The sequence below is a fragment of the Rhinolophus ferrumequinum genome, chromosome 24 (genome assembly GCF_004115265.2).
Source record: "Rhinolophus ferrumequinum isolate MPI-CBG mRhiFer1 chromosome 24, mRhiFer1_v1.p, whole genome shotgun sequence".
In the NCBI taxonomy this organism is placed as follows: domain Eukaryota; kingdom Metazoa; phylum Chordata; class Mammalia; order Chiroptera; family Rhinolophidae; genus Rhinolophus; species Rhinolophus ferrumequinum.
The window spans coordinates 22778057-22799644 of record NC_046307.1 but is presented as its reverse complement, the minus strand read 5'-3'; the positions used below and the strand labels follow the sequence as shown (position 1 = coordinate 22799644).

General features: G+C 53.7%; 1 protein-coding gene across 10 annotated transcripts in view; it reads right to left on the bottom strand.

The window, feature by feature from the left end:
* The window catches only part of SYNPO (synaptopodin), a 63249-nt gene that overhangs the window by 10865 nt on the left and 30796 nt on the right, over positions 1–21588 (bottom strand). Inside the window, exon 1 of one of the 10 annotated variants that reach the window (XM_033096020.1) lies at positions 18723–18859. The exons of 4 other annotated variants lie outside the window; for them this stretch is intronic. The gene's annotated coding sequence lies outside the window, so the exon portion shown is untranslated. Of the gene's footprint in view, positions 1–4709; positions 4733–5894; positions 5955–13078; positions 13096–13368; positions 13531–18010; positions 18406–18722; positions 18860–21588 lie in introns of those variants that run through there. 5 more of the 10 variants (XM_033096021.1, XM_033096022.1, XM_033096024.1 and 2 more) reach the window with 5 other exon arrangements.

The window sequence follows — 21588 nt, the reverse complement described above, 5'->3', positions numbered from 1 at the left end:
GGACATTGTCTATGTGTCTTTCTTAGGGTCCTTTATACTTTCAAATTCATAATATAGTCCTTTGCTAACACTGACACTACCTCTTATTAGAATAGGTGATACATTCACGTGGTCTAAAAAATAAAAAAGTAAAAAGGTATACAGTGACAAATGTCCCTCTATCTGAGCTCCGCACTCTACACATCAGGTAAGAAGAGTTATTATTGTTTTTCTATGTCCTTGCAGAATTTCTTCCCATTTTTATGTAAACAATCATTTTAAAAATCTCATATTTTAATGTTATAAAAGTAATGAATTGGGCTAATTTCAGCAGCAACTATACTAGAACATTGCATTACTTCATTATATTCTCACAAGAACTCTAGGAGACAAGCATTACTTGCCGCTGTTTTACAGAAGCGGAAAATGAGGTTGAGATGTGTAAATAACTCACCCAAAGTCACACAGCAAAGGGTGGCAAAGCTCGAGTTAGAACCAGTTCTCTTTGGGTTCACATCCCATGCTCAAGCTGCCTGCTTATCACAAAACGTCCCTTTGGGACCCACAGGAGACAGAGTCCGTGGGGGTCAGAGTTCATTCAGTCTGGGGCCTGAAGTCAGGGATCAGGCTGACGTCAGACCCCCATTAACCTGTAAATTCACTGTCGGCAACCATTTCTTTTTATATCCCCAGTCCCCAGCTGGCGCAAAGTCGGTGCTCAATTTATGCTTATTGAACAATGTTACTAAACAAATGACTGCATGAACAAACTGACCGATGGACAGATGGGTGGGACAGGCTGTGGCCAGGGTTAGCAGCTCACTCAGTGGCTGGGAAAATTCCTCCCTCCGTCACTCCCCCTTGCCCCCACTGTGGGAAGCTAATTAGTTCTTGAGGAATCTGACCTTGCTCTCCCTCCTCCCTTGGCCTCATTAGCACTGGCCATGACATGCTGAGTGACTCTCCAGGGACAATCTTTCTAGGCATCCTGCCAGGGAGGCTCAGGATTCATGGACTCGCAGAGCTGGAAAGGCCCTTATGGAGGAGTGATTTCACCACCACTCCCATTTTATAGATGGGAAAACTGAGGTCCAGAGAGTGGCACTGGGTAGAGCTCCCACCAAGGTCAGCAGGGAGGCCGCACAGAGCAGTTTCACTGGGACCAGGCCCAGCAGCCACACGCTCTCTGGCCCCAACCTCCTTTCTTCTTCCCATCAGGACCTGGCTCCCCACCCCCCAAACACACACACACCTGTGCCCACCTGTCCAGAACAGTGAGGGCACACAACCTGCACCATGTGCCGCTGCCCTTTGCTCCCTCCTGGTAGGGCTCCTCTCTTGCCTGGATCACCCCATCTATAAAAGATGGAGGGTTTGGGCGTTTAGCCAGTCTGCTCACCTAGGTGGAGCTTAGGTTGGGGAAGCCAGTCCCACAGGAAGGCCCTGAGAGGTGCTTGGCTCATGCAGTGTCTCTGTCCTCTGTCCTCTGCTCTGCTTAGAAACCAGGCCTCCTGGCCCAAATCTGGGCTCTGCCATTTACTAGCTGTATGACCCTGGCAAGTCACTGAACCTTTCAGACTCAATTTCCTTAACTGAGAAGGTGATAAAAGCCCTAACGTTAGGGTTGGGGGACTGCAGTGAGCTTAGGAATGCCACACGGCTTACTGTCATCAAGCCAGGTGGGGCGGGGGGGGGGGGACGAAGAGGGCTCCTGCTGCCCTGGGATGAGCTGGTATTGGTGACCCCACTCTACTCCCCAAAGGGCTCAGAGCTTCTTCTAGCAAAGGAGAGTCACTCCACAGGTTGGGGTCCTCAGAAGAGAGGTTGATGCCTTTAAGGTCACACAGCAGGGGATTCCAGAGTTCTGGGGCAGGGGACAGGGATTACTGCCCCAAATCACAGACCCTCAGAGTCGCAGAGATGGCTGTCACTGGGTCCAATTCCTGTGTCCCTAAAACCATGCCCCTGCGGGTATAAGCCTCTGTTTACACACTCAATGGACAAGGAACTCACTACCCTGAGGAGGCGCCTTCTACTGGAAAACGTTTCTCAGCTACGAAGTTGCTCCTCTCCAAGTGGTCCTGCCCCTCCTGCCACAGAGAACAAGCTTCCTCTTTCCAGCCTGACAGCCCTGCAGAGATTCACAGGCATAAAGCACGTTCCCGCGGGGCATGGTTGGGATAAACACTCCTAGTCCCACCGATATTCCTTACGACACAATGCAGCAACCGCAGCTAACACTCACTGGCTTCTTGCTGTGTGCCTAGACGTGTGCCTTATGCATACTGTCTTATCCAATTCCCATGACAACCCTCTCCACGAAGCACAAGCTATTATTATCCGCTTTTTAGTGATGCGAAAAGCAAGGCTCAGAGAGGCAAAGTGAGCTACCTAAGGTCACAGAGCCAGAACGTAGTGGAGCTGGTTCACCCCTGGCTCTGCGTGACTCCAGAGAGCACCCAGCTTTCTGGCTAGCAGGTTCCCACAGTGGGAGGCTCTTAGAAAGTGCTTCAGCGTTTGAATAATCCAGAACTCCTCATCTCCCTGCACTTCACTGTATTTCTCCTCACTTCTGTTTCAATCCTTTCCCTAGGCTGGTTCTAAAGGTCATGGGTTTAGAAAATGCTCAAATGGCAGACCATGAAGGCCCTCAGGGAAAAGCTGGCCTGGGAGGCTTAGAGAAGGAAAGAGTCATAGAGGAGGCCATGGGCCTGGACCCCGTCTGCTGACCCCCAGCTAGGCTTGGAGCCTACCCCAGTCTGCTGTTCTGGGACGAGAGAAACATGGCAGAAAAGGCCAGGGGAGAGACGCCCCCGATAAAGCTCCCGTGCCCCCAACCCCTGCCTGCAGTGACTCCACCAAAAAGGAATTCGGCAGTAGGCTTGGACCAGACCCAGCCAGTAGTCCAGACGGTTTCTGCCACCCTGCATAAACAAAGCTGAGAGAAGGGGGGCTGGGCAAACTATGGGCACTCCAGGGTCCCCCGCTGCAGGGCACCAGGGGAGGCAGTTCCATCCAAAATTCCCCAGACTAGGGAACTGCCACCCCTGGAAACACCCAGCCAGCGAGTCCAAGATTGTACTCCCTGGTGTCAGGGAGGCAGGAGGTGGCCAAGGGCCACAGGGGGCAGGAACCCCGCTGAGCCCCCAGTCTTCCTGGCTGTAGCCTACACCTGTGAAAGTCATGACGCATCCCCCATTCTCTAAGCCTCTGCAGGGCCAGGCTGGGGTGCTGGCTCTTAAAAGACCCACCCTGGACAATGGATCAGGAGCTTTGAAAACAGGCCTTCAGGAGACGCAGGTGTGAGGACAGGCACCAGGAAGAGCTGCCCAGGGACAGGCGACCAGGATTCAACAGGATTAAATCCCTAAGGTGGGGTGGGGGGTGGGGGGGCAGGAAGCCCCAGAGGCGTTAGGGTAAGGTTGCAGTGGCTCAGCCGTCACTCCAGCCCAGGTGCTGTGCTCTGCACTTCACACTCATCTTGTCCGATCCTCCCAACAACCCCGGAGATAAGTGTGACTCTTCCCAGTTTGCAGACGAAACCAGAGCTCAGAGAGACCTGCCCAGGGTCCTACAAGTTGTAAGTAGGAGAGCTGGAATTCCAAACTCAAAGTCTGGGTGCTGAGCCTCATTTCTTAACCACTCCGCCCTCCAGACCCTGACTGTGGAGGGTGGGCACCAGCAGAGGCTCCCGTGCCCTGGACGAGCGTCTGCCGAACCCTCTGTCCTCATCTCATGATCGATGCCCCCAGCAGTGCCCTCTCCCCTGCATATTCAGCTGCCTAGAACAACTCATTCTTTCTCTCCCTTCTTCCTCTCAGAAGAGCTGATGGACTCATTCTTACTATGGTAGAAATGACTGCTAGGACATACAAGACTAATGGAGGGGAAGAGCATGGTGTCGGGAGTCAGGAGACCTGAGTTCTAGCTGTGCTCAGACAGGGATACACCCTTCCTCCCACCCCATCAGCTCTGCAGGCAGCTGCCTGTTCTACCCACTGTCAGGCCTGTCTGGACGAAGGAGGGAGATAGGCCAGGGGAAGGGAGTCCTGAGCAGAAGGTCAGGACGGGGAGAGAATTCAAGGAAATGTTTCTTCACACAGCTGCCGTCAATGGGAGTGTCCAGGCCCTGGGTAGGGTGGAGTGGGACGGGGAGCCAGAGGTAGGAATAGAGGCTGGCTGGAGGCAGCCCACTGTGGCAGCCAGGGAGTCTTGGCAACGGGACAGGTAAACAGGCTGGGTGAACTGCCCCCCTGGTGGGGTCAGGAAGGAACCAATGGCTGGCCACTGTACAACCTCTGGCTCAGCTGGGGGCAGGAAGATGAACTGGGCCTGAGTAATGACCTGGCTACCTTGCCAGCCTCTGTCCCATATCCTCCCAGTTAAAAGGAGGAAATGACACAGACTCTATTCCTGGGGGAGTTCTCCGTCCATACCAAAGTCCTGGGGAATGCAACCTAACTGAGCCCCGGCAGACTGCCAAATCTCCTCTCGGGAAAACAATAATTCATACTAAGGTGGGAAGGACTACCAGGACATGGGCAATGCTAGAAATGGGAATGGCGGGGGGCCAGAACTAGCTCCTGCCTTGCCTCTAACAGGCCGGCAGAAGTCACCATATGCCTCTCCCTTGATGCCCAGAAGGGAACTGAGACCAGAGAGGGGTGCCATATGCCCTAAGCCACACCCCCCAAACCACAAAGGCACCTCTGAGTGCTCGCCTTACTCACTCTGGTTGGGTCCTCCCTGCAGCCCAGCTTTTTCCTGGGTGCTGAGCCGACCTCGGTTCTCAAAGCCTCCAGGAAAGGCAGCCAATGGCCTCACTGACTGAGAGGAAAATCCCACATCGACAGCAAGGCGGAGGAGCTGGATGTGACTTTTCTCCTCCACAGATGACTCAGCCCAGCTCTTTATCAGGAAAACCGATTTTGCAACAGCCTTTTAAATGGCCTCTCCACCTCCAGTCTCTCCCCCGCCAATCTACCCACCCCGCACTGCCAGATTCATTTTCTTCGGCTGGGCTCCACTCATGTCTCTCTCCTGCCTCCCCATGAGGACTTGCATTCAGGGCCCCTGACGTCAGGGCCCACCTGAGAACTTGCTACCCTGCTCTGTGCACACTCAGCAATGACCAGAGGGAACCCTATGGCTTGTGGTTCCCATACCTGTGCTGTGAATTCCTGCCTCCACTGTGGGGTTTGCACAGACACCTCCAACCAGAGCCCTCTTTGTTTCACATCCTTTCTGTATGCTCCAGCCTTCCCACCTCACTCGAATGCCACCATCCCCTCCAAAAAGCCTCCCCGACCCGCCAGTATTTTATATGTACCACTCAATAACCTCTTTACTTTGCACTTTATTCATTTTAGTGAGAGTTACCCTTTGGGGCATGCTTGCCACATGCCAGGCACTTGCTTCATTTACAGCAACCCAAGAGGTCAGCAGGACCCTCATTTCCGTATTGGAGAAGAAACGCTCAGAGGGGTGAAGTGACTAGCTCAAGGGGGCACAGCTAGTCAGAGGCACAGTTGGCATTCAAACCCAGGGTGGCCCCAGGTCAAGTCCAGGGCCCATCACTTGGGCCACACTGCCCCCTCCCAATGTCTTGCTTTGCAGCCATCGGGGTTTGGATCTACTTTCTCCCCACAGGCTGCCGGAGGCTCGGGGGGAGGGGCGCCGTGTTCCTCCCTGACCCCCCACACCTTCGGCAGTGCTCACAGAATAATAGTGAAGTTGCTGAGAACGACAATAGCCAACATGTGAGGAGCGCGAGACACTCACTAACGGTTCGCACCAGGCTAACTAACGGTTTCGCATGTATTTTCTCATTGAATCCTCACAGCAGCTCATAAGGGAGGCTCCCTTACCTGTTTGACAGAGGGAGAAAATGAGATCCCGAGAATTAGTGAACTCACCCCAGGTCCTCCAGTCAGCAACAGGCAGACAGAGTGCAGTTACAGCCGGGAGTCTGACTGATCCCAAGCCTGGGCACCTCCTCCTAAAGAGCTCTGCCCACAAAGCACACTCACGTTCCCCACCCACTGTCCCAGGCCCAGCCCAACTGCCATTTCCTCCAGAAAGCCCTCATCAGTCCATCCAGACTCCTAGGTCAGTGCTCCTGCCCTTCTCAACCTTGCCCAGGAGCACCAGAGCAGGAAGACTACTGCAGAAAAAAGAAAGCTCAGAAACCAAGGCCAGAGGGGAAGGAGGCTGGGCCTGCCCCCACTCCTGCTCTCTGCCTGCTGGCAGTGAGTTGGGATCAGGCAGAGCAGGATGGGTGGCTTGGGGGGAGCCTAAGACAGGGCTCCTAAGTTGGTTTGGGCCTTGGCTGGCAGTTCTGCCTGCAGCCACACTGCGGGCTGACCAGGGCCCTGCTGTGGTGTCGACCTCTTCCAGGGGCCAGGCACCACCACTTCCATCCTGCCTTTTCTACCAGCCTAAATACGAATCTACAATTAGATTTTCAGGGACTTGGAAATGGTGACCCAGAGAGGGGCAGGCTCAGCCCCAGTTGTACAGCAAACTGGCAAGGGTTGGTTCACCAAGAGCCAAGCTCGCAGCCAGGCTCCCACCTCCCAGTCCAGCCCTGCTAAGCCAGGCCTGCCCCCTAAAGCCTTCATACTGCCTCAGCCTCCAACATCCCAGCTGCAGGAGCCTTGGATGCACAGAAAGGACTGCCACACCCTCCCTTCCAAAGGAAACACTTAATCCAGGAGACAAAAAGGTGACGAACCAGGGCGGGGGAGTGCCGGTTTCCCCTAAACTGTGCCTTTGCTAGGGGAAGGGCTGGGCCAAGGTCATTTCTGGGTCCCCAGCCCCCAGCCCAGGCATACTCTGGGGCCCCTGCAAAGATGTAGCTTGTCCTCTTGGCCCTTTCGTAGCCTGGGGCAGCAGCTGGTCTCCATCCTCTGTAAATGCCCGACTCAGCAGAGGCCATCACTCCCAGAGGTTTAATAAGTGTGGAGTAGATAAATGACTGAAGGAGAAGCACTCCCACAGTCCAAAGCCACCTTCACCTTTTGTTCCACTGTTCCTCCCGGCAGACGAATTCTAGAATCATCTGGATCCCAGATATGTATAGATTCTAGATCAGTGATCTAGAGGGTGGTTCCTGGGGGGCAGGGGGAGAAAGAAGGAGAGAGGGAGCAACAAGTCGGTGGGTGAACAGGGAGATGAAATATCACATCGCAGTGTTAGACCTAAGAGCAGAATATTCTACTAAGTGCCAGGAGAATATAGAGCCTAAGAGTGAGATGAATTAGGATGAAGCAATCTGGGAAATATTCCCGGAGGGGGTGGCATGTGCTCTAGGTCTTGAAAGATGGAGATGCGAAGGCATTCCAAGCAATGGGACAGCCCAGCAGAGGCTGGAAGGCTCAAGGCAGTCCCGCCCCACTCCCCTACTCACAGCCCAGCCATACCCCACAGCAAGACCAGGTGGACAGGAAGGCACCTTTGACAGGAGAGCACACCCAGTGGGCTTGCCCAGAGGCTGAGGGTGAATGGATTGGTCCAAGTAGAATTCCATAGGAGCTATGATATTACAAGGCTCATGCCCAGAAGCCAGAGGCACTGTGGTGTCTGCCTTGGGCCTCTGGGTGGGTTATATAACTGCCCAACTGCCAGGGCCACATATTCAGCCAGGACCCTCCACTGCCTCAGCCTCCGCAGCCTCCGCCATCTGTCTCCACGGCTTCCCTCTTACAGAGGAGGCCGCCCAGCAGCCGAAAGCGAAAGCCAGCGCCCTGTGCTAAATTCCCCACATTCCTTCCTCACAGAAAAATAAATAACTCGGGAGAAAAAAACGCAGGAGGAATGGTAATGACGGCCCAAGCACGCTGGAATCGCAGCGCGGCTGGCGAACAGCGAACAGCGGAGGGAGCCGTCCTGGGCTGAGGCTGTGTCGATGCTGCTTCTGCCCAGGAGGGGTCCTCGCCCTCGCAGCCCCTCGGGGCTCGTCCAGGCTGTGCTCGTTAGCTCCGGATCTCAGGCTCCCTGGCACTTGCCAAAGAAGGGCTGAGAATCCCCCCCTAGGCCATGGCAGGTGGCCCTACGGCCAGCAAACTTGTCAGGGGCCAGGTGCACTTCATTTTTATTGCTCAGGTTGCTGTTTACTGAACGCTTCTTATTTTCCAGGTGTTCAGTTTAAGTATTATTATTTCATGTTGTTTTATTTTATCTTCTCAAATTGTGAACTGGGAGTACTGTTATAACCATTGTACAGATGACAAAACTGAGGCTCAGAAAGGTTTTTGCGATTTGCCAAGGTTATTTGGCCAGTGGGTGGTCAGCGGTCTCCCCTTCCGCATCTCACTCTCATGTCCATTCTGCCCACTTGCCCTCCCCCAGACAGCTCTCCTTTACCGAATCCAACCAGAGGTACTGGCTGTTCCCCTCACAGGTCCCGCTCAACAAGGCACCCTGTGCAACCTTTAGTAAGTCACTTCTCTCTGAGTGCCAACTTCCTCATCGGTAAAACAGGGATGATAAAAATCTGCTTTCCAGAGCTGCTGCTGAGCAAATGAGATGCAGAAATGATTTCTGTAGTATAATAATAGCACTATGCACACCTGAGAGGGATTTAACTCAGCCTTTTGCACAAACCCATCTCTGCATAACTCTACCAGGCTAGGGCTCTGTCTGTCTCCCTCCCTTCTCCAGCTCTCTCTGGGTCTGATCTCACTCTCCTGCTTACCATTAGGCACAGCTCAACTTCCCTCACTCTCAGCCCCTCACGCCCCCGGCATCTTCTGCAAGGGGACCCCAGTGCCAACCTCTAGCCAATGTGCGGTAGCAGAGGGAACTGAGTTTGAATCCCAGGTCTGTCTCTTGCTTGATGTGAGTGCCCAGGCTCCCTTGGAGCGGTCCCCAGGTCCGAGACTCTTGGGAGGGAACGTGCAGCTGAGGCTGGCTCCTACCACTCGGTACACAGCCCTGCAGCCAGGAGGGCACTGAGGCCCTGAGTGTGCCAGAAGCTGCTGACCCGGCCATGCCCCCCCATGCCATTCACCAATTACCAGGCATATTTGGCTCTCCTCCAGCAGGAGTCTTTTGCTGGAGGAGAGGCTGAATTATCCAGTCTCGCCCTCCCTCTGTCCCTCAAACTGCAAAAGAAAAAGACAGGAGGTCAGAAGATTTGGTTCCAGTGTCTGTCCTGTCACAATTTGGGTGAGACATTGGACTAGTTCCTGACCCACTTTGGACTTTAGTTTGTTCATGTGTTCTAAGAAGGGACAGGACTGGCCAGTGATTCCAACAGTGTGATGCCCCCACACCTCTAGTGGAAGCAAAAGGATTTAGGTGGTACCCTGATAATTAAAATCTTAATAATTATGTACATTTCACATGTGTATTGGAAAATGAGTATTACAAACACACCAAACCTGTGAAATGTATAGTACTGCTTAGGAAGAGGTAAAAAATAGGTATTTCAGTAACAAAAGTTAGACAATTTAAAGAAAATAAGTATAGGGGATGCATGGACTCATTCATTCAACTATTTATTGCACACCAACTAAGGGCCAGGCACTAGTCACAGCCATGAAGAGGAAACAGACAAAAATCTCTACTTGCATTCTGATAGGGGAGCAAGACAATACATATATGAGTAACTAGACAAGTAAGTCAGATGGTAAATGCTATAGAGAAAACTAAAGCAGGGATGGGAGTGGTTGCAAAGGTAAATATAGTAATCAAAATAGATGTCACTGAGAAGTCACATCTGAGTAAAGAAGAGAAGGTGAGGGGTGGGGGAAGCATGTATGTGCCCAGGGAAAGAGAGACCAGGCAGAGGGAACACAGCAAGTGCTAAGGTCTTGTGGCAGGCTCGCACCTGGCAGGTCTGAGGATGGGACGCATAATGTGTAGGTGGGGTACAAATGAGGAAAACAGGTTCTCTAATGGCCCTTCTACCTCTGTCCTTTGGGATGTCAGGGACGGCCTGCCTTGCAACCGTTTGTACACACACACACACACACACACACACACACACACACACACACACACAATTGCTTCTTACTGTAGCAGCATCTCCTCCCTTGCACACACACCCACAGAGCTGCTGCTTGCTTCACACCTGCACTACATGAAGTAGAGTGTGCACGTGCACGCACACAGAGGGCAGAACCCACACAAGAATGTGTACACACTGAACACCTGTAGGTAGGCACGTGGAGACACAGGTACTCAGGTGGCAGCCTGGCATGGATGCACCTGCACTTTGTGGGCGGGCACAGGTGTCTCCCTCCCGCCAGCCTGCCCTGTCTCTAGGTCATGGAGTTACCAGACAACCCTTGCCTGGAGGGCACATGCTACTGGAGAATGGTAAGAGCACTACCAATGGTGTGCTTTCAAATTCACCCCCTCAGCATCTCTGCACCTCAGTCATGGCTTCCATTTTCCAGGGGTACATTCAAATCTGCCACCTGGTGCTCCAATGGCCCAGGGGATCGTGATGTTGTGGGGAATGTCCCCTTTTCTACCGCTGCTGCAATTAAATAGATAAGCCAGGCAAGGTGCTCGCACAGCTCTGTCAATGTGACCAGCCGCTACCAGCATCACCACATGTCCCAGCATCCCCACCCCTGGTTTCATCCCTTCCCGATACTGGGGGCAGCTGAAGAGTAGGAGGAAAGGGCCGGGCTGGGAGCTGCAGGCTGGACTGGGAGCGCCAACTCATTGTGAGGCCTCCGGCAAGTCCCAACCCCTCTCTCTGGCTCAGGTCCAAAGCCAGCCGTGCTGCAGAATCCCTCAGGGAGTGAGTCCAAAATGCAGATTTTTGGGCTCCTTGGGCCTTATCTCCTTGTGCCATATGGTTCTGACCTCCAGCCCACAGTGTACGTATCCTTTCCTTCCAGGCTGACAGAAACTCTGGACACACGACTTCTCCAGTAACTCGGGGTTCACGGAGAAGGGGAAAACCTCAAGCAGTTAATGTCCTTCCAGCCATAAGGGCCTCCTCACTGGGCAGCGCAGGGGATTCCCAAAGTCCTAGCACTGCATCTGCCATTTGATCTGAAATGGTCTTTCTGTTCTAGCCTGAGTTAAAGGCCCAGCTGAGCTGATCACTGGCTATGGTGACCTTCAGCAAGCCTTGTATGTGCTGAGCCTCAGTTTCCTCTTCTGTAAGTCTCCTAACTCCTACCCCGCAGGGTGCTTGTGAGGAGCAGGTCTCATGTGTGCAAAGTACCCAGCATCAGGTCTGGCACATACACTCCTGCGATGATGGAGCAGCATGACTCACAGACTAAAGTGTGAGCTCCTGAAGGGCAAGAGTCCCGTCTCATTCATCAGGTCACCCACACCTACGCAATATGTACTCAATAAATATGTGCTGATCAATGAAGAAAGGACACCAGCAAAGCAACTGTCCCCTATTCCTAGCTTACCGTTGTATTTCATGACCCATTTCCTCACCCAGGCTGGAGGCACTGAGCGGGGATGGCCAGGGCCGGAAGGGATGGGTTATGGTACCTGGGAAGTGCTCTCCCATCTGCCAAGGCAGTGACGAAGGCCGCCCCGGGAGAGCCATGTTCTGAGAGCCCTGAATGTAATCCTGTTGACTCACAGGCATAAATTATGTACTAGCATGTTCTCTTCTTGCCACCCTGTCAGGCTAAGAATAGCACCGGCTCCCCTTTCGGGATTCCATGGAGAAGAGAGCAGGGCATCAAGATGGGGACAAGCAGGGAAAGACATGCTAGGCTGTGGACTGGCAAGCTCCCTCCTTCCAAGTCCATCTTTCCAAACCCATGAGACCGAGGACCCTGGAGGTCAGAGCTGAAACGCCTTAGAAGTTCCTGGTCAGGAACTCTCGAGTGACAAGTTACACCACTGCACCTTCTTCCACCAGAACTGTTTTTTCTTTTCCTCCTCCCTCCTGATGCCCATTCTAATAAAGCCCCGTCCTTGAACCCACCCTTCCACTTCCTCCCATTCCCTCTTCATGTGATGAATAAGTACAGAGTGGGATCCCCTTTACGTGTTTCATATGTGAAACTTTGGAGGGAGAGGGAGATTCTATAGCTTTTGTTTTGATTTTTTGTTAAGTTTAAAACTTACCTAGAACAGTGCTTCTCCTACTGTAACGTGCATAGTAATTACTCAGGGATGTTGTTAAATTGCATTCTGATTCAGGAAGTCTGGGGGTGGGGCCTGCGAGTCTGTATTTCTAAGAAGCGCCTGGGTGAGGCTGACATTGCATCCATGGGCCACACAATGAGGATAGAAAAACTAGCATATTTCTCTATAACCCAGAAGGAGAAACCGAGGTCCAAAGAGGGAAAGGGATGTGCCCAAGAGCATATAGCCGAGCCGGGCTCAGAACACAGCCCTCCTGATTCCTCCTAGGGGGGCTTTGGGGTTGCATGGAGGTGGCTGGAGTGGAGTAGAGGACAGGCAACAGTTATAAGCAGTGGGAGTTAGTCCAGGGACAGGCCTTCGTTCAGTCAGAAGCTCAACCTCCTGGGGTCCACAGGCCCCCACAAGGAATAAGAGGAAAAAAGAATGCACCTTAACAGAGACACTCAGCCTGAGTGACTGCAGCCTCCTGCCCAAGAGCATGTCCTCACCAGCTTGCATTTGAGACCTAAAGGACCCAAACCCTTCTGGAAGGTGGGATGTAACAGCTGGCCATTAAAATGCGAACAAGATCCAGGGAGAGGAAGAGATGGCCTGAGCACTCTGCATTCGGTCCTCAGTGAAGTGGCTGGGGAAGCGCAAAGGGGCCCATTGGCAGTATTAGGAGGATGGGCATTGGAGGGAAAGGAAAAGAAAGGAGGCAAGACCAGCCTCCCAAGCCAGCACCAGGAACAGCTCCTCCTTCCTAGGACGCGCCTCAAACTCCTTCACAGGCTCCAGGCCCTGCGTGACGGCCCCACCGTCCCTTCACCGATGCTGCAGCTCTCAGGTTGCTTCCCCCTCCAGCCATGCTGGCTCTCCTTCAAGTGCTCAGAAAGGGCCGAGCCCTTCTCACCTCAGGGCCTTTGCACTGGCTGCTGCTTTTGCCTAGACCCCCTTCTCCCCTCAGCCTTCTGCTTTCCCTTTCTGACCACACTTCTCCATCCTTCAGATCTGTTTACAGGTCTCAGGGAGGGCTTACCTGCCCTCGGAGGTCACATTCCTCCGCCACAGCGCCCTCTGCCTCTCCTCCAAACTTGCATCAGATTTGTAATTCCGTCGCTATTTGTTGTAGCGTCAGTCTGCCTGCCGTGCCTGATGGTGAGCAGCCCCCGTAGGGCAGGAACCTTGGCTGTCATTTCTCTGCTGTGTCCCTGCCCCCAGCCATAGCTCAATAAACATTTGTTGACTGAATGAGGGAATAAATGAATAAAAGCACTGCTCACGTCACTACTGCAAAGCCTTCACCTCCATGGTTCCAAGTGACCTTACCTTACCCTGGAGAAGTTGTACAGGACGGGGATTTGCAAGATTATCTGGGCATATAGCCTTCTCTCTGCTACACTCCAGCCGAGTGGACTTTACAGTCACGTGAGCTCTATGAAAGGGGTCTCCAGCACTGTTGGTTGGGTCCGGACGAGAGATGGAATCAGAAAGGCTCTGAAAGCTGCAAAGAACTTTAACGGGGAGCACTCTGCCCGTGTTGGAGGCTCAGAGGGGGAAATGGCTTTATTCAAGGCCACACAGTGTGTGTAGTGATGCCAGACCCCCCTGGCACAGCTTAAAGCCAACAGCTGAGCTTCAGGCCCACCCAGGCACAGTGAGGGCACCATCTGCCTGGAGGCTGGGCAGGGATGGAGAAGGGAGAGGAGAGGTGGCCGGGAGCATTCAGCCTCAGGCACAGAGCCAGGGTGGGTTGGGCGGGGCCCCCAGCGGGAGCCTTGACTGAGGCCTGGCAGCTGGGCACGGGGGAGCCAACTGGCACAGGCTAGGTGGTAGCATGCTTGCTCCCCGTGCGCGTGACAGTCTATTTTTTCATCAGCACCTTTCCCATCCCCCAACTCCATGTGCCCTCCCAAAGGGCCCCACGACAGAAATCGTGTCCTGGCTGAGACCAGGCCCACCTTGGGGATCAGAGAGAGGGTCCCCAAGTCCCACCTCCCCATGGTACTCACAAGTACTAAGCAGTCCAGGGGCAGGACAGGAGACCCAGGGAGGAAGGGGGCCTCCTGCCTGTGACCTTGGGCCTGTCTCTGGACTCCCTGACCTCAGTTTCCCCCGTCTGTACAGTGACGGGAGGCATGCCAGACTCCATGCAAGGTCATAACAACTCAGACTCTTGGGATCCACTCAAGCTCCACAACACTAATGATGCCCACTCGCCAGGCCCTGGCAGAACCTCCCATGCCCACATGTGATCCTCCCTGACCTACTCCCGGGGGAGGCGGGGAGGGGAAGAAAAGAGACTGAGCTGGCTCAAGGGCCAACCTCAGAACCCCAGAATGCAGACCAGTGAGGCTCCTCCCTCCAGGACCTGAGGGACAGGGACGACGAGGATCAAAGAGGAGTGCTGTATGTTCTCAAGCAGGTGGTTTGGTCCCTTTGAGCCTCTGGCACTGCATCTAAAGCAGGAGAGACCATGCTGTGTAGTCGTAGTTAAAGCTTACAGGCCTTGCATCCTGACTGCCTGGGTTTGAATCTGGCCACTTACCAGCTGTGTGACCTTGGAAAGTTCACTTAACCTCTCTGTGCCTCTGTTTCCCATCTGTAAAATGCTGATAATGACAGTACTTATTTCATGGAATTGTTGACATCTAAAGAACTTAGAAACCCCTGGCACATAGTAAATAACCATAAACATTAACGATTTTTCCAGAACACTGGTTCTTACCGTTTGAACACTCTTAATCTCTTAAGAGATGTTATTCCAAAGGATAAATGCAAGTCTCAGGTCAGCCCACTCTCCTGTCTGTGGGGGTCATCCAACCCAGCCCTTCCTAATCCACCCTGGTGATGGCCCATCCTGCCGACCCCATGGTTTTGGAGGCTGTGGAGCTCTTTCACACCCATGACCCCTCATCTCCTTCCTAGCCCGTTTTCACAGAAGCTCAGAACAGAAGCCTGAGCCCCAGAGGAAGCAAATAATTTATCCAAGACCACCCGCCCGTTAGCTAAGATTCAAGGTTCAAGTACCCGTTCCTGGAGCACAGACCAGGCCTATTTCCACTATGCTGTGCTCATCCTCCCACCATCAAAACCTGTTCCTGGCCAAACATCAAAAAGTAATTTATACTGAGATAGGAGCCTTGAGCGAGTGTCCGTCTCCCCAAGGGCTTCTATTTTAACAGAGATCAAAACGTGATAATCCTATTTGATAAGTACTAGTTATTTTTAGCATGTATCATCTCATTTAATTTTGAGAACAACAGTACAAGATAGGGTCCATTATTGTTTCTATCTTGTAGATGTGGAAACAGATGCCTAGAAGGTTAGATAACATGCTCAAGCTCGCCCAGCTAGCCAGAAGGACCACGGAGGGGCCCAACCACAGAATCTACGTCTTGGTCATGCAGGACGCAGGTAACACAGGAGTGGCCTGAATTTCGCTCCATCTACAGCAGCCCTGGGAGGAGGGGCAGGGCAGGGTAGGGTCACACAGTACTGTACAATCCTGCCTCAGCAAGTGGAAAAGATGAAGCTAGGATGGTGGAATTTCAGGCAGTAGCCAGTTGGTAAAGATTTCATTCTGGAGAGAGAAGGCTTTTGTAAGCCTCTGGAATTACAGAGCCTGGAGGCTATCCCCACATTGACTCTTCTGGGTAGCGACTGAGCCCGTGTCCAGGGAGAGTTCACAAAGGACTCTGAGCTCACATACACTGGCCTAACTCAACAGAGCCCAGCCACCCATCTGACCAGATCAAGGCCCCAGGCTCCTATGGGTCTGCAGCCTGAAGCTCTAAGGGATAAAGGCATTTTCATAATCACAGCCAATGCTCACCCCCTCCTCCCCAGCCCCCCTCACACATGCAGCTCCTAGTTTAAATCTGGTCACATCTCCTCTATGAAGCTAGCCATGACCACACCTTCAAATAACATTCAGGTCTCTGCTCCAATGTCACCTACAAAGAGAGGCCTTCCCTAACCACCAACACAAAGTAGCCCCTCTAATGGCTCTCCATCTTAGCAGCATGGCTTACTTTTTTTCAGGCTACTTTTATCTATAATTACCTTGGTGATTTCTTTGCTTCCCTTTTTCTTGACTATCTTCCCAATTAAAATGCAAGCTCCTTGAGGGCAGGGACCTGACTGTAATCCCAATGCCTAAGGACCCACCCCACCCCACTGCTAGCCGGGGACACTGAGATCCACAGAGAGCAAGAGATTCACCCGAAGTCATACAGCAAGCAAGTGGCAGAGGTTGGCCTAGCCCTTAGCTCTGTACTGCAGCTCAGGGCACTTGGCCCGTCCCCATCCCCACTCCAGTTGACCCTCTGTTGGCTTATCTTGTGTCTGCCTTCCCACTACAGCGGGGAGCACAGCCTGGAAGTCCTCGACAACAGCACCCCTCCACTTCCCCAGGGGCCCATGGTGCCCCAATCTGGGCAGCCCTCCCTGCTTCCCCCTCAGTTCCTCCCTTCCTGGCATCAGCAGCTCCGATGAGCTCATGTCTGGAAGCCTGGGAGCTGCCCTGAAGGAAAAGGTGCCTCCCAGGCCAGGCCCTTAGGCCTAGAGGTGTGTTCAACCTTGTGGGATGGCAGCCCTGGCAGGTGGAGGGAGCGTGCTGACCCCTGCCCAACTCTGACCCCTCCCAAAACTATGAAGTGGGCTCAGGAGGCTGCATGTCAATAGTTGAGCAGGGGCACAATGGGAGGAGGGGTGTGTGTGTGTGTGTGTGAAGAAGAGACAGAGAGAAGGCTCCTGCCATATGTGCTCCATCCCGCTTATCAAGGAGCTGCTCTCTTTTAAGGACAGAGGGTTCTGCTGCCTTCTACTCCCAGAATCACCCCAGGCAAATCTCTCCCCATCCCTAGCCTCAGTCTCCCCAACTCTAAAATGGGGAGATGAGATAAAATGTTGACTAAAGAGGCTAGGGCTCAGTTGGGAACCAGGCACCTGAATGCCACAGGACCTTTTTCTACTTCCTCCTCTTTTTTATCTTAGGGGAAGGGCAACAGCTAACAAGGGAGGGAAGGAGTTAAAGGCCTTATTTTAACCATGTAAATCCTGATTCCAACCACAGCTTAATTTAGTTACTAGTTTGGGAGGTGGGGGGAGGGGGGAGTTGGCTCATGGCCTGCAAAGTGGGGGCCAGCCTGAAAAGTGGTAATTGGGAACCAGGTTGGCACAGCAGCAAACAGTTTGTTTTGGGGAAGTTCTCTGAATATCAAACTAGAGTGATCCTAGTCCATTCTCCTCATTATACACATGGGGAAACAGGACCAGAGAGGAGGAACCAACCCTAGGTCTCATACAGAGACAGAGGCACGGGACCCCCACACTGGGCAAATAGGGCATTTTCAATTCTGTTGAGAGTTCCTATTCCACTGCCTGAGGTACACAGTAAATTGTGGGAGGAGGAGGTCGTCGGTTTGTTTGTGGCTCTGCTCCTAATACAGTGTGGGGCCAGGCTGACACCAGCAAGGCTTCCAGTTCCTTCCAGAGTACCCTAGCCCCTCTGATCAGCATCCTGTCTCATCCTTGCAACGTGACAGGGGCGGGGCATCCTTGCACTGCCCCTCCAGCCACCACCAGCACTGCTATCTCCAATGCACCCTGCCCACTCTCTCACTGGGAGTCAGAAAGGGCAGGGGGATTGCCCAAGATCACACAGCAAATTGGTTAATTCCAGTGCCATCTGCCACTCAGGGTAGGGTGGGGAGTGGGTCAGATGCAGCTTCCCTGCTCGCTCTTGTCCCTTCTAGACAACCCAGACATGAAACATAGGTATGGCGGGGGTCCCTGTCCCTATTAAAAATAAGCCCATAAGTTGGGGTAGGAGGAAAGGAGATCTATTCCCCAGAGCCCGCAGAGAGGTCTTATCAGGACCCTGGATGGGGCCCCCTGATTCCACAGAGTAGCGGTTAGAAAGGAGCCCCTCCCCCCCCACGGTCACCTATAGGGCCTCGATGCTCACCTGGCAAATGGGACAGGAGTATCCATGTTGTGAGAATTGGATGTAGAGCCTTTAGGACAGTTCCCTGTTTCCCCTAGGTGCTCAGCAAAGGCTTCGATTTCCCCAGGCGGGGCTTGGGCAAGTGGTCCCCGTGGTCGTGGTCGGACAGTTCCGCGTCCTGCATGCCTCGCAGGCATAGCCAGACCCCGGCGCTGGTCGCCCCGCCCGCGGGAAGGGGGTGCGCGGGCCCAGCACACGCCGTTCTGCTGCCCGACAGGCGCCCATGTTGGCCAACCCCGCGCAGACTACAGCCCTCCGTTTTCCTAAGTCCAGCCTGCCCGACCTTTCCCACAGCGGGCTGTGGGGCGCAGACCTCTGGCTGCTGCCCACCCGTGAGCTGGGGCTGATCAGTCCCCGATCGGCTTGCGGGTTGGGGCCAGTGGGCTGAAGCTCCCACGCAGCCCCTGGAGATAGCTTCCCGGCGTCGGGGGTCCTGCGGCTCCTGAGCTGCTCCAGAGCTTCGCGATTTCTCGTCCCACCCTCCACCCCACCGTATAGATGGGGAAACTGAGGCCCAGAGTGTAGCAGCGACTTGGCCAAGGTCCCCCTGCGTGCGGGAACCGGAGCCCAGATGTGCCACTTCCACCTGGGCAGCGCCGGGTACCGCACAGGTGGGAAGAGGCGAGGTGCGCTCGGAGCCGGCACCCCTGCGGGGCCAGCGCCCCTCACTCACCTCCAGCCTCCGCGCGTGCTTCCGGAGCTCACAGGCGCTGCCACCTACGCGCACCTGGCCGCGTCCGTCAGGGCGCCTCGCCCCGAGACCCCCGCCACCGCCGCCCCGCGCCGGGCGCCCCTCCGCGCCACCGCCACAGCCACCTCCACCGCCTAGCGGGCTGCTCCGGGACCCGGAGCCGGGAAGGCTGGGCGGGTGGCAAGCCACGCGCCTGCCGCCCGCTCCCCGGGGCCCTAGCGCCGCCCCTCTGGCCTCGCCCAGCCCTCCGAGGTGCGATTCGCCCACCCCGCCCACGGGCTCGGCCTGCCGTCTTCCGGCGGGTCCCCTCTCTTTCCTCCCGCTGAGCTTCACTCTCTGCTGCCTGGTGGTCTGCCTCTCTGTTTCCTCCTCATTTTTACATCTCTAGGTCGGTCCCTAAACCCTTCTGCTTTCTATTTCGATAAGTTCCTTCATGTTTCTCCATCTATTTCATTTCCCCCTCTTTTCTTTATCCCTCCCACTATCCCTCTGTTAAATCTGTCTTTGTGGTTCTGTCCCCATAACTGACATCACCTCCCACCTCCCCAGCCTGTTTCCTTTCAGACCTAGATGCAGTACCCTCAGGCCCACCTTCCCCTCCTCTCAGCCCCACTACTAGAATAACTGTGGATCTTGGTAGACTTTAGGCAAATGGGGATTGAAGAAGGTTGTTATCTCCCCAGCAGCCTGGGGTCATCCCCTGACTTAACTGGTGGGCCAGCAACAACAGGGCAGTGATGCTGTGTGTCTCTCTTGGGTTTCAGTTCCCCATCTTTTCATTGAACTAAACACCATTCAGATTGAGCTCACAGAGCCCCATGGCAGAATCACATGGATTCCCATAGTGATATGATTCCCATGGATTCATAGTCGAGATTCCCACAATTTGGAGCCCCCTCCACAGTGTAGGGGGATGAGGTGGGCTAGGGAAGAGGACTGATAACAAGCACCCTTCACATTCCCAACAATTTGGAAACAAAACCACACTTGGAAAAATGCTGGCCTGGGTTTTCACCAAAGATTCCCTGGGTTCCAATTACCCCACCCCTTCAACCAGGGTGGTTCCACTTTCATCTTTTTTTTTTTTTTAAAGGAGGGTGCAGCTCACAGTGGCCCATGCAGGGATCGAACCGGCAACATTGGTGTTATTCGCACCGCGTTCTAACCAACTAAGCTAACCAGCCACCCCTCATCTGTCTTTTATGTCAAGATTTTATGTTTAGATTTCGGCTAAAGGAAGTCAGAAATGTGCTGATGTGAGCCCAGCCCACCTGAGGTTCTGTGAAATGCAGAGCTGCGGGTGGCCTGGTTTGGGGACATTTCCCTGTCGCCAGTGGGCAGGCTCAGAGTGCAGGAGGTCAGGTGACAGGGGACAAACACTCCCCGGCTGCTCCTGTCCCTCTGCTTGGCTTCATGGACCACAGAGCAGTCCTCTGACCCTGTAGCTGCTCTCGTGCTGAGGCTGCCCCAGTGGGGGTAGGGGCGATTGGCTCAAGTAGGGTATTGCCTGCCCTGTGAGTCCATGCCTAGGAAAGTGGCTACAGCCCAGCCTGTGGGAAAGCAGGAAACAAACTGTGTGGGTGAGAGAGAGAGAGAAGAGAAAGGCTAGGATTACTGTGTGGGTGGGCATAAAAGAGAAAGAGATGGGGAAAAGGAAGGAGAACAGAAAGTGGTTCGGGCTGTATGTAGGTGTGTGACAGTGGGTGTGTAAAAGTGGATATGCCTGTAGAGGAAAATGTGTGCATGCAAGAGAGATTTCAAAGTGTAGGTGTGTCAGCTAGAGAAAAAGGAGAAAAGAACATGCTTTTAACTTGTATCTAAGGAGGGAATCTGTGTGCTTGTATGTTTCAGGTGAGATTGTAGCTATGTATACAAACCTGGTACATGTGAAAGTTAGTCATGCATGGGGGAGTCTGTGGGAGGGTGTGTGCCAATGTATGCCCCAGGCTTGGATGTGTGGCTGTCTAAGGGCATGCATAGGTGTGCACGTATGTGCAGAAGTGAGTATACACACGTGTTTGCATAAAAATATGGTGTGCATTCATCACGTTTGTTTACATGTGTGTTTATGGGGGTGTGAGCATGTATGTGGGAGTGCACGTGAGGTACATGTGAACCTGTGAGCCCTGCTCTTCCACCATCACCCTCCTATTACAGTCATTACAGTGTGGGGGCGGGGGTGGGAGGAGGAGTGGGGGGTGCACTACCTTTTTGTGTGCCCTCTTCCACAGGCCTGAGGAGCAGGGACCTTGTCCTTGGCCCAGGGACCACTGTCAGCTCTTGTCATGGGTGTGGATTCCTCTGCCTCAACTAGATAGACGTGGCCAGAGGCAGGACTCATCTGATAACCCAGATCCACACCCCCGTCCCCACCCAAGTGGCTCAAGCAGTGACCACTAGAGTTGGCAAGGCCTCCAAGTCCTATAGATGCCCCGGATCCCCAATAATAAATGGCCTGGAGAGAAGAGAGGTGGCTCTCCCAAAGCCATGAGTGAAGGAGGGGAGTGTCCCAGGTCCCTCTGGGTGCCTCTAAGAGGGTGGAAAGATGGCTTGAAAGAATCCCCCTCTATTCTCCTGAGCAACCTTTTCTCAGCCCCAGGTGGGTGGAAGAACAGAGCCTGCTGCCTCGTCTCCATGGAGACAAGGCAGTACAGAGGATGGTGGAAAGCAGGGGCCAGATCTCCCTGGGTTCAAATTTCAGCTCCTCCACCCACAGGCCTGAGACTTTGACAAGTCACTTAAACTTCTTATGTCTTAGTTTCCTCATCTGTGAAACAGAGAAAAGAAAACTATGAACGTCCTAGGGTTATTTAGAGGATGAAACAAGTAACCCATACAAGGCATTTGG